Source organism: Protopterus annectens, chromosome 5.part0 (genome assembly GCF_019279795.1).
Source record: "Protopterus annectens isolate FY-2018-M chromosome 5.part0, PAN1.0, whole genome shotgun sequence".
In the NCBI taxonomy this organism is placed as follows: domain Eukaryota; kingdom Metazoa; phylum Chordata; order Ceratodontiformes; family Protopteridae; genus Protopterus; species Protopterus annectens.
In genome coordinates this window covers 1,743,402,106-1,743,416,585 of record NC_056735.1, presented here as the reverse complement: position 1 = coordinate 1,743,416,585, position 14,480 = coordinate 1,743,402,106, and the positions used below count along the sequence as shown (strand labels likewise).

Genomic DNA, 14,480 nt, shown 5'->3' with positions numbered 1-14,480 from the left:
GGGATCAGTGCTCCTTCGGCGCCGTCTGTGTCGGAGCGCACTGTCCTTCGGATTCGAGCCGCGCCGCTCCGATCCACTCTTCGGATCCGAGGGGAGCCGATTGTCGGATCCTTTGGTCGAGGTCGGCTCTTCGCTTTTGATGTAGTGGAGAGGGCCCTGTTGAGGGTCTCCAGACCCCGGCACTTGTTTCGCTCCGCCCCGCTCCCTCTGCACTGGGTCAGGCTTCTACCATCCGCCCTTGGGACAGCCCGCTTGTGCCCCAAGCTGTTCCCTGAACAGGTTGCTGCTTGCGGAGTCCTCTGACAGCCCCCAGAGGATGTTCCTCAAGCATACGTGCAAAAGGAAGCACATTGACTCCCCCGAGTCTCTCACGGAAGACACGGATTTAGAGGAAGGGGAAGGCTCCCCACGGTCACCCCCGAGGATGTCTCATTTGGAGACATCATGGAAATGCTTTGCATAAGGGGGGGGGTGGCCTGCCCCCAAGTCTTCCTCGGACAAGTCCGTGTTCTTGGAGGCATTTGAAGCGGGCCCGTCTACCTCTTGGGTGTCCCCTCCTGCCGACCCCCTGGTGGACCTCATTACCACCAGGGCGTGGAGGGAACCGGACACCGTGGAGCCAATCCCTAAGAGGCCCGACCGGATCCTCAGTCCACCGGCTGACTGTGCCCATTGGAGTAAGGGGCCTCCGGTAGATGCCATGTTGACGGCGGCGGCCACCAAGAGGGAACTTGCTCAGGAGAGTCCTCAGTCCATCCCCGAGCAAGGAGTCTCGGATGATGGACCGCTTGGGGAAGCGGATGTTTAGTTCAGCGACCTTCTCGGTAAGGGCGCTGAACTACCTGGCAAACGTAATTAGGATGCAGCGCGATCTTATTAAAGAATATGCTGCATCTCCCCCAGAGTCCATGTCGGAGGAGGACAAAGTGTTGCACTCCACCCGCATGGCCACTCTTAGATCAGTTACCAATACCTCTATGCGGCTACTCTCCCATGCTACTGAAGGCGGCGCTAGAGCCTCAGGGGCAGGTCTAGTCACTAGACGTCAGACCTGGCTCCGTCATTGTGATTTCTCAGAGCCCTTCAAAGCGTCATTTTAACGCCTTTGATGGTTCTGCCCTCTTTGGCAAAACCGTCGACACTTTGACCCAGAGCGAGAAGGACGGGAAGACGCTGTCTGCCGTCGAATCGCTTCTCTGCACCCCAGAGGCCCTATTCTAGGAACCAAAAGGGTCAGAAGAAGATGTGGTTCCGAAGTCGCAGCAATCCCAGCCTGCTCGGACAACCAGTCCTTCCATGGCAGTGGAGGACAGGGAGGACACCGCCCTAGAGGCAGAGGGGCTCCCAGGAACTTCGGGTCCAGAGAACCCTTCTCTGAACGGCCCGCAGCAACCCTGAGGGGTTGCCCGCTGCTCCACTCTGGAGGCAGTCGGGGACGCTGGGCACCTAGCGGCATGGGAGTCCATAACATCAGACCGCTGGGTTCTCCAGATCATATCCAGAGGATACCGCATCCCATTTCGTCACTTACCAAAATTGAAGACCCTCCCAGATGTTCCACCCGGTCAACGGGAGGCCGCTGGCAGAAATTGGCCATCTGCTAAAGAAAAGAGCCATCCAGCCCGCCCCCAGACCAGATCGGATCAGGGTTCTACTCCAGGTTCTTTTAGTGCCAAAAAGACGGGGATCTAAGACCAATTTTAGACCTTTCTCTTGAACCTGGCAGTTCCCAAGGAGAAGTTCAATGGTCACTCTGCAATCTATTCTCCCCTTCTGGGAGAAAATCACTGGATGTGTTCCATAGACCTCAAAGATGCATTTCACCACATTCTAATGGACAGACGCCCAGGAGGTTTCTCCGCCTCGGCTGGGAGCCAGTCACTACCAGTTCCGGGTCCTTCCCTTTGGTCTCATCACAGCCCCCAGGGTGTTCACCAAAGTATTAGCAGTGGTAGCGCCCACCTGAGGCTTCAGGGGTGCAGGTCTTTCCTACCTGGACGACTGGCTCACCCCAACAAGGCATCTACTACTATTGGCGAGACTCCTTTCTCCATCTTGCTCCCTGTCTGGGCATCACTATAAACACAAAGAAATCCAACCTAGCACCCACACAGCTCTTAGATTTTATAGGGGCCAGGTTAGACACAAGGAGCTTGAAAGCCTTCCTCACTGCGGACAGAGTTCAAAATCTGCAGCTCCAGGTGCGGGCCATTCTCCACTCAAGTTCAGTTCCGGAGTTGGTCCTGAGGGCTCTAGGGTCCATGGCGCCTGCTATAGCACTTCTCCTCTCGCCAGGCTCAATATGTGCATCCTCCAGTGGACTCTCTTAGTACAGTGGTCACTTGCTCTTCCTATGCATCCTCCCATTGCGATCAGCAAGGCTTGCAAGCGGTCCCTCCTGTGGTGGCTTCACTCCCCAGATCTCCACGGAGGCCCATTTTGTGCTTCTCCCTCTCGCCACGGTGACCACGGACGCCTCCCGCCTCGGGGGGGGCATTTTGCAGGCCGGACTGCCCAAGGCACGTGGAACGATTCAGAGACCTTACTGCATATCAACGTTCTAGATATGAGAGCAGTGCTCTTAGCGTTGCTAGCACTTCAGGACTTTCTTCCCTTGGGAACAATTGCGATTCAATTGGACAACATGTCGGTTGTCTGGTATATCAACAAGCAAGGAGGAACCAGGTCTTACCCTCTTTGTCGAGAAGCCATGAGAGTTTGGGAATGGGCAATCTCCACCAACCGCTTTCTAATAGCAACGCACATTCCGGGTCGGTCCAACATCCTGGCGGACAAGCTCAGTCGCACCATTCTGACCCCTTATGAGTGGTCTCTCAATACTCAAGTAGCAGAACGCATATTCGCACGGTGGGGAACTCCTTCATGCGATCTTTTTGCCTCTCCCTCAAACACCAAGTGCGACAGTTTTTTCGCTCTGATACCTCCTCCAGGAGGTTCCCCAAGAGACGCTCTGGTGCATGCTTGGCCACCCGGTCTTCTGTATGCTTATCCACCCTTGCCTCTGATGCTCCAAGTTCTTCAGAAAGCCTCTCGGGTGGGTTGCAGAATGATTCTCATTGCTCCGTTTTGGCCTCGACAGATCTGGTTCCCCTTCCTAAGGTCTCACTCGGTGAATCCCCCTTGGATTCTAGATCCCATTCCGGATCTGATATCTCATCCATCCTGCCTATCTCCTCCGAACCTGGACAACCTGAAGCTGACCACTTGGCTGCTCCAGTTCCACTCTTGATCAGGACTCCCGGTATTTCGTCCCCTGTTTAAAGCGATCCTGGTGGCAGCTCATAAGCCGTCCACTAGGAAAGTCTACCGTAGCAAGTGGAAACGGTTTTCTTTGTGGGCGGAGCGGCAAGGCCTGAACCCCTTCACAGTTCCTCTCCCTCTAGTGCTTGATTTCTTAACCACTCTTTTTAACGATGGTGCCAGCAGTTCCACAGTCAAAGTACAACTTGCGGCAGTTTCACATTATCACATTGGTCATGACTCCAGTCCACTCATGTCGGCCAAGTTGTGTAAAATTTTCCTTAAAGGTACTTTCCTTCTCAGGCCCCCTGTAAAACAAGCGGTTCCTCCCTGGGACCTTTCCTTAGTTCTCCAGGCCTTGACCGCCCCCCCCTTCAAACCGGCGGCTACGGTAGATCTCAAATTCTTGTCATTCAAGACTGCCTTCTTAGTAGCCATTACTTCGGCCAAGAGAGTTTCAGAGCTCCAAGCATTATCAGCTAAACCTCCTTACTTGGTCTTTCATCCGGACCGTGTTTATCTCAGGACCAATCCGTCCTTTCTTCCTAAAGTAGCTTCTGAAGCAAACATTAATCAGTCCATTAACCTCCCTGTTTTCTTTCCTAAATATCAGAACAAAGGTGAATACAAGCTTCACTCCTTAGATGTTCACAGGCAACTTAGATTTTATCTAAACAGAACGGCTGGTCATAGGCAATCCGACCAGTTGTTCATTTCCTTTGCTAAATTTAATTTGGGCAAGCCAATTTCTAAAGTCTCTGTCTCGCTGGATTTCACAATGTATCTTATTGGCTTATCAAGCTTCAGGAAGGCCCGACCGGAGGGTGTACACCATTCAACCCGGTCAGTCTCTACCTCGCAGCCTTTAAGGCTAGGATTCCTCTAGATGATATTTGTGCAGCAGCCACGGGCTTCATCTCATACTTTTATTTCCCACTACAAGTTGGATCTTGCATCTAGGGGTAGAGCATCATTTGGCTCAGCGGTGCTCGGAATATCCTTCCATGATGGCCCAAGATTCAGGTAGCTGGGGACTCTGTCCCACAGGTTGCAGACAATGAATCTCCTACTTCAGATTTAGAAGTTATGTACTCACCATAACGCTCCATCTGAGTAGGTGTATTCATTTGTCTGCAACATCCCGCCTCCTATCCTCCTGGCCTTTCAGTTTCCTGCATATGGTGTGTTACCCTTTTCAGGGTGTTCTTGCTGTTGGCAAACTCGATCTGAGGTCATGAGGGTAGAGCAGGGCATTATGGGTGAGGGGAGGAGCTGAGAGCTTGGATCCATAGCTGGTAAACCATGCCGGTTCGGATCCGATATCAGATCCATAACCCACAGGTTGCAGACAAATGAATACACCTACTCAGATGGAACGTTATGGTGAGTACATAACTTCTAATTTAAATAAGTACAAGAAAAATAATAAATAGCACAGGAATCTTCAATGATGCAGAGAAAGCAAGTAGTAAAACTAAAAAATAATACTTAAAATCATTTTTCTTGCCAAGGATGGCTTCAGATGCCAGTAAATTTCCTCAAACTCTACCATCATTACCAAATACTGATGAACTGTTTTAACAGTTTTTGTAGAGTTTACAGAGCTGTAGTAATACATTGATTTATGAAAAGGGAAGTAGCTTCTTTACTGATATAAGCTAGTGCAGCAATTAATCTGAATTTAAGCAGTAATGTGATGGCTGCTTTTACAAATCTGTTTCAAGAAGCAGTTATACTAACATTATTTCCCCTCCTTTTTTCTCACAATGACATTGCATGGCAGTGTCAATGGGGTTCTGCAGCACAGATGTAATGGTATGTATAATGGACTTTAGGGACCATCATACTCCTAGAAATTGGTGAACATCTATAAAACATTAGTTGGACAAAAATAGGATTTTGTAAAATATAATGAAGCCTTAGAATTTGATAGCCAGGAATAAACCTAATCTGAGTAGGTGAAGCTTGGCTCATTCTAGTGCAAAGTAGTCAGTAGTTTGTATGAATATTTTGTATTTGACATTTAGGAATAAGTTTTGTTTGTAGTTTGTAATGGCATTTGTTAAAATTGTGTTTTGGTGTCCATGTAATTTTGGATGATTTGGGTAAATTATTTCACTGATCTTTATTGATCAGTAAGTCCAGTTTCATACTTATTTCATCTGTTCTGCAGATGCTGTCATAGGTTCATAGGTGTGTACTCTGCTAATGGGCCTGGAGTCTTTACAAACCTAACCCATAGGATTACCCTGGCATTGTGCCACCCGACCTTAGTTCCTAGTGTCTCTGTCAAGTAGCGCCACTGGAATGATCCATGGGCTGAATTTTCTCTATCCCATCCACTCATCAAGATTTCTCTTGAAGAGGGCCATTGAGGTGCTCTGCTTGACATGTATGGGAAGTCTATTCCATAGCATGGGCAGTCTCTGGGTTATGAACCTGTCCCTCCAGCATGATGTCCTTCAAGGATGCATCTGCAGTCTTTACAAATGGGTTGTCCTGTCGTCAGGCAGCCCTTCGGTCGGCCGGATTCCAAAGTCTGGGTCTGGCTTCGGCTGGTGTCGCACTTCACCCGACGTCATTGCGGCAGTTCTTCGGGTATAAAGGCATCAGCTGACGCCATTTTCCTCAGTCTTTCTTGCCGCGTGGCGCCCGAAGCAGAAGCTGTTCGCAAGTGCCGGTCGGTCAGATCCAGAGATTACTACTACCGAATACTACTTCAAAGACTTCTATAAAGCTAAGTACCCCGTTGGGGATTCTTTCTTGCCTCAGCCGATGTCAGAGAAAGTTAATAACTGTTTATCTTGTGGGAAACAAATACCTCATAAAGATTTCCACTCCTATTGCATTCATTGTTTAGGCCCAGACCACGACGTAGCAGCTTGTCCAGCCTGTGCTTCTTTTAACCGACGGACGCTTAAACGTCGCTCGGACTTTGCTGAACAGATTTTCGGCTCCGATTTTGCCTACATTATGCCGTCGGATCCTCCGACTACGCAAATAACCGAAAACGAAAGAAAAGGACCGACACTCGCGGTCCGCTGTTTCGCTGAAACCGGTTAAGCAAACCACGGGTGTCTCGGTTTCGGCTGAAACAGAGCAAGCGGTTCTTTCTTCAGCCGATAACTTGCCTTCTACCGAGGCCTCTTCTATCCTGGTAGAAACGGCTTCTGAAATCCAGCCTTCTGCTGCAATTTCACAGGATTTATCAGACACCATTCCCCTAGATATTTCTACCCCTGCACGTGGAGCTGCTAGGCCTCCTCCAGCTATGTCTATTAAGGCCTTTGCCAGGGCTAAAGCAGCCAAAACTTCAAAACCTGTGCCTGCCAAGCCCCCCTCTCACAGGCCCAGCACCAGCTCCCATATGCTTTCTTTGGCAGAGGATCTCATCTCTTTAATTCGTGGATCCCAACCTCATCCGGACAGGGCCTCTCTCCCTCCTCCAGAAAAGAGACCTAGAGCAGAGCCCCCTGAGCCAGTAGCCACAGATGATTCCTCTGATGATTCAGAACATACAGACCCTCCTGAGGCTTCTTATTCTCCTTACGAAGACTCTGATGCTGAGGAGTCCATCCCTTCAGCCTCTCCTCCTGAGGAATTTTCCTTTGGGGAAACCTTGCATGCTGTGAGGGAACAATTTCAGTGGCAGGGCCAAGATTTCTCAGATTCTAGAAAAAGGCTTAGGACCTTTCTACACTTGCCACAGCATAGGCCTTTAGCTATTCCTCCAGTTCTATCTGTTGTTGATGATGCATTTAATGATGCTTGCACTACTCCTGATACTTCACCTCCGGCTCCTGCTAAGCCAGATAGGTACTACAGGGTCCCGGACACTCATCACCACTTATATAAGGCCCCTTTTGCAGATCCAGAGACTATCTCCCAGGGCCCTAAAGCTGTAGCAGCTACTTCTTCTAAAACCCTCCCTCTGAAAGGGAATCCAGGTCCTTAGAGAGATGGGGTAAAAAGTTTACACCTCTGCTACTTTGTCAGCTAGAGCTTTGAACTGCCAATTTCATATGATTCAATATCAAGAGTTTATGCTTGACCAGTTAACTAAAAAGCTGTCCTCTGAAGAATCTTTAGATAAAAAGTATGTTCAAGAAATGTTACATAACATACAGCAGGTTAGTAACCATTCTTTAAAATGTGGCTATGATGCACTGGAGGCTTCCTTTAGATCAGCCATGACTGGCACAGTTATCAGGAGGCATGCATGGTTGAAAGAGCAGGCATTACCAGACCATGTCAAATCTAAGCTTTTGGATGCACCTATGGACAAGGTCAATTTATTTGGTGCCCCCGCACAGCAGGTGCTGAAAAAGATGGAAGAAAAAGCAAAATCTGTGCAAACAGTAAAAGATTTCTTACAGGTTCAACCTCCAAGGTTTAGCAGGAATTGGCCCTCCAAGAATTGGTCCTTTCCGGACTCCTCTAAGGCACAAAGAGGCAGGAATAGGCGCTCTAGAGGTAGAAACCAATCCAGGGGTGCCTACAGGGGTCGCCAGTGGCAGGGTAACAACCAACGAGGCACGGATACAGCCACCACCACTACAACAACTCAATCACAGTGACTTGGCGGTGACACCGCCTACCAGGGAACAACTAGAAGCACCCTTATGCGGAAAGCTAACATTATTTTCAAGAAACTGGCACTGCATTACAAGAGAGAAATGGATTTTGCAGACTATAGACAAAGGTTACAGGTTCCATTTCCATACACTACCAAGAAAGGGAGGAATGCCAAACCTACCACCTTCTCAAAGGGCAGAAGCTCTAAAACAAATATCTCAATTATTAGGAATGCGAGCTGTGGAAAAGGTACCACTTATGGAGCAAGGGAAGGGATTTTACTCCAGGCTCTTCCTGGTACCAAGAAAAGAAAACAAATGGAGGCCTATTCTGGACCTGTCCGCTCTAAACACATTCCTCATTGTTCCAAAATTCAAAATGCTGACCCTACAGCAGCTTCTTCCCATGCTGGGCAAGGAGTCTTGGCTGGTAACTCTAGATCTCAAGGAGGCATACCTGCACGTCCCCATAAGACCAATTTGCAGAAGATACCTCAGATTTCTTGCAGGATCAGAGCATTATCAATTCTCAGCATTGCCCTTTGGCTTATCTACTGCGCCCAGAGTGTTCACGAAATGCCTGGCATCAGTAATCGCTCATTGCAGACTTCAGGGAATTCAAATCTATCCCTACCTGGACGACTGCCTGATACAAGCGGACAACAAAAGCAAATTAAAAGAAGACTTACAAAGAGTCATCTACCTGCTACAAGCCCTGGGATACACAGTCAATACCAAAAAGTCAAGGCTGATTCCATCTCAAATAATAACCTTTCTGGGAGCAGAACTGGACACATCAAAACAAATGGCATTTCTAACTGCAGAAAAGAAAGAGCAACTTCCTCTGTATTTCTTGGCATTAACAAAGCAGAGCCATCTAACTGCAAGAAAAGTGCTACAAGCTCTAGGCTTCATGGCATCCTGCATAATACTGGTCCCTCATGCCAGGCTTCATATGAGAAAGCTACAGTGGTACCTAAAGAATTTTGTGGTCTCAGCACAAGCACAGCCTGGAAACCAAAATTCCAATGATCCCATGCCTGAAACAAGAGTTCTTATGGTGGGCTCAGGCCTGTCAATCAAACACAGGACTGCCCTTCTGCAAAAGTCAACCAAGACAAACTATCACGACAGATGCCTCAGACCTCGGTTGGGGGGCACACATGATGGACAAGTGCATTCAAGGCCTATGGACTCAAGACCAACTGCATCTGCACATAAACCTAAAAGAAATGATGGCAGTAAAATTGGCAATCCAGGCATTCAGACCTCTTCTCCAAGAAGGCCAGTTGTTGATAAGGACAGACAACACCACAGTTATGTGGTACATCAACAAACAGGGAGGCACACACTCATACCCCTTATGCCGGCTGGCACTGGACCTATGGGATGTGGCTCTGAGCTACAACATTCAGTTACAGGCAATTTATGTACCAGGGAAGGAAAACATTCTAGCAGACATATTAAGCAGAACTACAACAGATGCCCACGAATGGATGCTGCATCCGGACATCTTCAAAACCATCACAAGAGAATGGGGATTACCACAAATAGACTTGTTTGCATCCCCATACAATCACCAGTTGAAGAAATTCTGCACAAGGACTTACCACCCACTTGCTTGGAAGGTGGACTCCCTATCCTTCAGTTGGAAAAGCCTGACAGCATACGCATTCCCACCACTTCCTTTGATGCACAAGGTGCTTCTCAAGATCAAAGAGGAACGTCCGAGGATCATTCTGATAGCCCCAGACTGGCCAAGACAACATTGGTATCCACTGCTGCGGAGCATGTCCAGGGAACAAATATGGAAACTGTCCCTGATCCCATTACTGCTGACACAGAACAACTACAACATTCTGCATCCAAACCTAAAAACTCTGCAGCTAACTGCCTGGAACATTACATAACAGAAATTAACCCAAATTTATCCCAAAGGGTTAAGGACATAATCCTGGAGGCTCGTAGACCTTCAACAAGAAAGAATTATGCAGCAAAATGGAAAAGATATCTCATCTGGAGTACTGCAAAGGGGCAAGATGTGACACTGGTGAACATAGCCAACATCCTGGAGTACTTGGCGGAGCTCTACCATACAGGCCTGTCCTATTCCTCCATCAAGAAAATGCATCAGCTATTTCAGCACAATACAGCTTGGATCCTCCTGTCTTCTCGCATCCTCTGTTCAGACAGTTTCTGAGGGGAATTAAAAATGTAAAACCTCCCAGGAAACCTCCATTGCCAGCATGGGACTGGAACTTTGTGCTAGAAAAACTGACTTTACCTCCTTCCGAGCCAGCAGCTACAGCAGACTTGCAATACTTATCCTGGAAGACTGCCTTCCTGCTGGCAATAACTTCAGCAAGAAGGGTCTCTGAACTACAGGCATTAATGGCAGTACAACCCTTCCTGATCTTCCATCAAGATAGTGTCCATGAGAACAAATCCTACATTTATGCCTAAGGTGGTATCCAGAGTGTCTTTAAACCAGGCTATCCACCTTCCTATATTCTTCCCCAATCCACAGAACAGGGGAGAACAGCTCTTACATACCTTGGATGTACACAGGCAATTACGCTACTACCTGGACAGGACAAAAAACAATAGAAAAACTGACCAGCTTCTGGTAGCTTATGCAACAGGAAAAGAAGGAAAACCAATTTCTAAACAGACAATCTCCAAATGGATAGGAAATTGCATTAGATTTTGTTACTCCTACCATGGAAAGAAAACTCCAGAGGACATCAGACCTCACTCCACAAGGGCCACAGCCACTACCACAGCTTTCTTACGAGGAGTGGCTACCAAGGACATTATAGAGGCTGCTACTTGGACCTCCGTGCATACATTTGCCAAGCATTATAACTTACCTCTATACTCTAGATCCCGTGCTGGTTTTGCCACTGCTGTTTTGCAAGGGATCCTGACTACACCATAATCTATTCTCATTACCTCCTCCCCTAGTTTAGCTATGGTATTCTACCCATTTAGAAGACTGCAGATGCATCCTTGAAGGACATAGTACAGTTTTGTACCTACCATAAATGTAGATGTCCGAGAGGAATGCATCTGCAGTCAGGATTACCCACCCTCCTTCCCTCTGAGGTACTCCTAGGGTACTTACCAATCTTCAGCTAGCTTGGGGGGGGGTCTATTATGGTGTATTTGTTTGTATATATGTACATACATGTTTATTTTGTGTGTTTGCTCTCTACCATTTGGAAACTTTGGCATTTATCCAAATTTAGCCAACCAAGAGGGCACCTGGCATCTGGGGCAAGAAACACTGAGGAAAATGGCGTCGGCTGATGCCTTTATACCCGAAGAACTGCCGCAATGACGTCGGGTGAAGTGCAACACCAGCCGAAGCCAGACCCAGACTTTGGAATCCGGCCGACCGAAGGGCTGCCTGACGACAGGACAACCCATTTGTAAAGACTGCAGATGCATTCCTCTCGGACATCTACATTTATGGTAGGTACAAAACTGTACTTTCTGTTGATTTTGGTAATGAGGTTGAGGTCTCTGGAGCCTGTGGTGTGGAGGGATTGGGATTTCTGCATTTCTAACCGAGCTGAGCCAGACATGGCTTTGCAAGTCAAGCAGCGATTGCCTCTTAAGTAGACGATATGAGACAGAGAATAGTTGGCGTTTTTTGAGTCTGTCCATATAGGAAAAGTGTTTAAGGTCTTGGATCCTCTTTGTGAGGTACTTTCGCAACCTCTCCAGTTGTTGCAGGTGTCTAGAGAGGTACATGCCAAATGGGACATTGTACTCTATGACTGGCCTAATGAGGGAAGAGTAGAGGGAGACTGTGACTTCTTTCTTCCTGGATGCATAACCCTTAGTAATGAGATGTGCAATACAGAAGGACTTTCTGACCACAGTGGCAATGTGGTGGTCAAAAGAGAGGTTGATGTCAACCTATGTTCTCAGATCTCTTATAACGCCTTCTGTGTTCAGTGGACTACCATCAATGTGATAATTCAAGGGAACCAGCTTTTTCCCAAGGGGATAATGACACATTTTTTGGCATTGAGCTTAAGGCCATGGTTCTGACACAAGTCGTTGGTCTCAGTGAGGCCTGTCTGTAGGATGTCAACATCACTTTGGAGTTAATAATAGCTCCCAACTTGCAATAGTCTGCGTACTTTGTCAGCCAGAGTCCCTTCATGTTGGCCTGGACTTCAGAGAAGTAGATACCAAGTAGGAGAGGGCCCAGGACCGAACCCTGTGGGACTCCACTCGTGACTGGTCGGCAGTCTGACTTGGAGTCAGTTACTTTCACACTGTGGGTTCTATCTGTGAGCCAGTCTGCAACCCACCTAGTGATATAGGGGTTGATGCCTAGCTTAGTGAGTTTTTCTCTGATTCCTGAGCGGAGAATGGTATTAAAGGCCTTGGCCAGATCAAGGTAGGCTGTATGAACCATCTTGCCTTCATCCACACCTCTGGTGAATGACTCAAAGAAGTCGACCAAGTTGAACAGGCATGATCTACCCTTCACAAAACCAAACTGTGTAGGATCCAGGGTTTGGAGATTCCCTATATCCTTCTTTATTAGGTCCATGATGATGCATTCCATAGCTTTACATATCAGACTTGTCAGACTAATGGGGCGATTCCCAGGGACTGTAGTTGCTCCTCCTTTGTGAATTGGGATGACTGTAGCAGTACGACATTCGGTAGGGACAAAGCTTGCGGTGAGGTTGTGATTGAACAGGGCATGTGAGGTGCCATTTCACTCTAGTTCATGTAGAACACAGCCAGGGATATTGTCAGGTCCCATAGAAGCTGTATTCTTGGCCTTGGACAGTGCTGTTTTAACCTGTGCAGCATTAATACTGGATGCCTGGCAATCTACTGGTATCGTGATTGGTCATTTGGGGGGGGGGGGGCGGTGAGAGGGGTAAAGTTGGCAATGAATCTGTCGGCCAGTATATTGGCAATATCTGTTGGCTCTGTATAGGAGGTACCATTGCGCAGTAGCTCAAAGCAAATCTGGGTATTGCCGTGGAGATTCTTTACATAACTATAGAAGGTCTTGTGGTTGTCTTTACTATCTACTGCAATTCTGTATTCATAGCTAAGCTTTAGAGGGTTTGATGAGGGATCTCAACTTTTTTTTTGAGGCTGATAAGGGAGTTTTTCCAATCTTGGGACTTCACCTTATTCCGCATTAGTTTCCTTCTCCTGTTGTAGAGTTTGTTTATGGCAGGGGACCACCAGATTGGCTTCCTGTTTTTGGAGGAGAGCATCTTGGTTCTATTGGGTATGGTGAGATATCATTGCACGTCACTCTCCAACAAATCAGCATATCCTTTGTTGAGGCAACTGAACCTCTCAGCCTAATAGGTGCATCTAAATGATCACCTAATTGTAAAACAATTTACTATTCATGTGTCTATGGAAAACAAATGAATTGCCTGACATAATTATAATGAACTGACCGACAAAATAATAACTAAACCTGTGTACTACATACTTTGTATGCATCACATACAAACATTACTGACTACAATTAAAATACAACAGATTTTAAACATTTCAACTATATTCAAGCATTTCTGTAAGCTAACAAACCTACTATTGAGACCATACGGGGTTAACACTTCATCCTGGTTAGCAGTTTACTGGGAGTTAGCTACCACTGTAACATTCAGCCTTTAGTAAAATCTACAAAAATTTGCCCTATAAACCAACCCAGTCTAGGTGACTGGCTAACTGCATTCTTTTTTATGAAGAATATAGCAACATTTTTAACCAGGGAGGTTAGGGCTCCCTCCACCAGGTGGCAAGATACTAGTGAATCCTTTAGACATGTATTTGCCCAAAGTGATGACCGTGATGCCACTCCCAACATCTATTCATACATTATTTAAACTTTTTTAAAATGGATGTCCAGTATAGTTAGAAAAATAATTGCTACGGATGTCCTTCAGTGCATGCTTTAGACGATGCACAGATTTCCGTTGGCTATGAGTGTACCGATAGTCGTGTGTATCATGATTTCTTGCAGCACTGGTTCTTGTGATAAATTTAGTGCAGTTTGGTGAACATGCACACTAACAGTTAATACTCTGATAGTAGGACCCATGCTGCAGGAGGAACTCCCTTCATCCATCCCTCTGCACTTCCACATAGTTTGAATGTGATGGTTTGGATATGTACCATTTACAGAGTTTGAGTTCTTTGTGGTTTCTATTATTTTACGAGAATTTAGTCTACAGTTGTTTGTAAGCTTATGGTACCCTGTCAATATTTATACTCGAGGCGTGTGTGTGTATGTATATGTGTGTGTGTAGATATATATATATATATATATATATATATGTGTGTGTATGTATATATATATATATATATATATATATATATATATATATATATATATATATATATATATATATATATATATATATATATATATATGATTTGGTGTGTTTTTTATATTTTTTTGCTTCTCTGCACCTTCAACTCTTGTAGCCTTTCAAGAAATATTTAGCCTTCCTGGAGACCATTTACAGATATTATTATTATGTTTAATGACTTCTTGTGCACATGGAAAAAAGAAAGATGAACATACAATGCCAGTGTAGATTTGTCGACTCCGACACGCCTCAGTGTGTGATTGCAGTCCCAAGACCC

At 46.5% G+C, this 14,480-nt stretch overlaps 1 protein-coding gene across 1 annotated transcript in view; it reads left to right on the top strand.

Annotated features, from left to right (window-relative positions):
- The window catches only part of TTF2 (transcription termination factor 2), a 618,261-nt gene that overhangs the window by 90,345 nt on the left and 513,436 nt on the right, over positions 1–14,480 (top strand). The window lies entirely within an intron of this gene.